We start from the raw sequence: 3,244 nt of genomic DNA, 5'->3' as shown, positions 1-3,244 counted from the left end.
AACTGCCATATGAAGACTATCTGCGGCAAGTGTGCTGGAACTCACTCGACTGCGTCCTGTGAGCAAGATGATGACATCGAGCCAACGTGTGTCAACTGCGGTGGTAACCACCAAGCCTCCAATCGCGGATGTCCCAAGCGAGTGGAGTTCATCAATATCCGTCGGAAGGCTACGATCAATAATCAGCCCGGTCACCTCCGTAATCATCGTTCGCCTCCTGCACGCACGGAAGTCCAGTACCCAGCTCTCCAGCCCCGTCGACATGTTCCGAACTTAGAACCACTTCCACTCAACAACCAACAAGTCAAGCATGTGAGTATTCCTAACAATCGAACAGTCCAGCATCGTCTCGCTGCTGCTGCTGCCCAGCCAATGCCAGGTCCCTCCACCGCCCCTGGTTTATCATACGCTGGTGTTGTCTCAGGTGAGCCTGTCGACGATTCTCCGTTCACCTCGGAGGAACTTGTGACGCTCGTGGCCGAGGTCATCATCATCTTGCGCACCTGCAAGACTCGATCTGAACAGCTTCATGCTGCCCTGTCTCTTGTCACTAAGTATGGACCGTGAAGCCATCAAGATCGTAAATTGGAACGCTTGCTCCTTGAAGAGCAAAAACATCGAGTTTGTTGAGTTTATCAATGAACGAAACATCGACATTGCCATCATAACTGAAACCCACCTGAAGCCTGAAACAAACGTCTACCTTCCCGATTTCCGGCTCGTGAGGCTAGATCGAACCAACTCTGGAGGAGGAGGAGTGGCTATTGCAATAAGGAGAAACATCTGCTGTCGACTGATGCCCAGCTTTCAGCTGAAGATCATCGAAGCCGTAGGGGTGGAAGTTTCTACTCCTATCGGCCCATCACCATCGTCGCGGCTTACTGCCCCAAACAAGTCAACATCAGGGACGGATCGGCAGCAGATCTGCGACGAGATATTATCAAGCTAACACGACGACGGGAAAACTTTATCATCGCTGGCGACCTGAACGCCAAACATCAAGCTTGGGGCAACAATCGGCGCAATCAAAACGGCACCATCCTGAACAACGACCTGCAGGAAGCGCAGTACAACATCTTGAGTCCGGAAACTCCCACCCGGTTGAGTCGGTCCGGTGTTCACGCTACCATCGATATCTTCATCAGCAACATGGGCAACAACATCGCTCAACCTATCACCTATCAGGAACTCAGCTCGGACCACTACCCGGTGGTGACTGAGGTGGGATCCTCCGTAAATCGATTTGAAGCTTTCCGGCGCAACTATCATCGTGTTGACTGGGGTCAGTTCCAACATTGCGTCGACACCGCTGTAGACTACGATGTCCAACCGGAATCGTCCGAAGATGTTGACCGGTGTCTGCGCTCCATCGATCAAGCAATTTCCCGGGCCAGGGAGCTACATGTGCCAGTATCCAGACAGGTGAGTAATACTCTGAACCTTGACAGGCCTACTAAAGACCTCATTAGACTCCGCAACACGATTCGTAGGCAGTACCAGCGTACTGGGCTGCCTAACCTGAAGACCAATTGCAACCGTTTGAACAAAATCATCCAAGCCAGGATGGTGGATCTCAGAAATATCGATTTTGCAAACAAGATTCGCTCTCTCCCAGATTGTGCTAAGCCATTCTGGAAAATGGCAAAGATTTTGAAAAATAAGCCGAGGCCCATTCCTCCCCTTTCCTCTCCTAACCAAAATTCGGACCCATCTTTACTAATAACCCCATTTGAAAAGGCCAATGCTCTTGGACAACACTTTGTAAATTCACATAACCTTGGCCACGCCATGGTGAGTCCCCACGAGCCTGCAGTATCACAGGCAATGGCTAGTGTCGCTGCCACCCCTGTAGTTGTCCCTGACGAAAGTAGAATATCGGCTGATGAGGTGATAGCAGCGATTAAATCAACAAAGAACATGAAGGCCACTGGTGTCGATGGAGTGGTCAACCTCGAGCTGAAAAACTTGAGTGTTGACTTCTTCAAGCACCTTGCAGTGGTCTTCAACAAGTGTTTAATGCTTGGCTACTTCCCTGCATGCTGGAAGTTAGCCAAAGTTATTCCAATTCACAAACCTGGCAAAGACCCTACCAGTGCCAAAAGCTATCGCCCCATCAGCCTCTTGTCCTCCATCTCGAAGCTATTTGAAAAATTGATACTCAGCCGTCTGCTGGTGTTTTCAAATGATAATAACATCTTTCTCAAAGAGCAATTCGGGTTTAGGAAAGGCCACTCTACCATCCACCAACTCGCACGGGTTACTAACATCATCAAGCGGAACAAGTCCGTTTCCAATACATCTGCCATGGCATTGTTGGACGTCGAGAAGGCGTTCGATAATGTCTGGCATGATGGTCTAGTGTACAAGCTGCATCGATACAACTTTCCGAACTACCTCGTGAAGATCATCAAAAACTACTTGTCGGGCAGATCATTCCAGGTCTACTTGAACAATGTCTCCTCTGATACGTTCAACGTTGATGCAGGGGTCCCTCAAGGTAGCCTGCTTGGGCCTATCCTATTCAACATTTTCACGTCAGACGTTCCTCCCCTGCCAGGTGGTGGTATCCTGTCAATGTTCGCAGATGACACCTCCATCATCTATAAGGGTCGAGTGATCCGTGCTCTGGCGAGTAAACTACAATCAGGCCTGGATGTTTTGTCCGACTATTTTAAGAGCTGGAAGATTTGTATCAATGCAGCTAAAACACAAACCATTCTGTTTCCACATTCGTATTCACCTCGGCTTGTTCCGCCTGCTAACGTCAAGATCCATCTTGATAGCACTCCCATTGAATGGTCGAGTGAAGTAGTCTACCTTGGTCTCACCCTCGATAGCAAATTGCTATTCCGATCCCATGTGGACAAGACATCCACCAAGTGTAACATCTTGATCAGGTCGCTCTACCCTCTGATAAACAGGAAGTCCACCCTGTCCCTCAAAAACAAGCTTGCTGTCCACAAGCAAATCATACTGCCGGCTATTGAGTATGGTATGCCAATCTGGGAGAGTTGTGCAAAGTGCCACCACTTAAAGCTTCAGAGGATCCAAAACAAGATCCTCAGAATGATCCTTAACAGTCCACCGCGAACTCGTAATTCTGAGATTCACCACCTAGCCGGTCTTCAAACACTCGAGGAGCGAAAGACTTCCACGCTGGAAAGGTTCAGAGTCACCTGTCTGCGATCAAACCACCAGATCATTCGTGATTTGGCAACCTAGTTTAAGTAGTTAGGTGCTCAAG

Source organism: Ochlerotatus camptorhynchus, unplaced genomic scaffold (assembly GCF_037179485.1).
Source record: "Ochlerotatus camptorhynchus isolate MF236.1 unplaced genomic scaffold, CSIRO-AGI_Acam_v1.1 ptg000495l, whole genome shotgun sequence".
NCBI classification, from domain to species: domain Eukaryota; kingdom Metazoa; phylum Arthropoda; class Insecta; order Diptera; family Culicidae; genus Ochlerotatus; species Ochlerotatus camptorhynchus.
Note: the sequence above shows the minus strand (reverse complement) of the source record.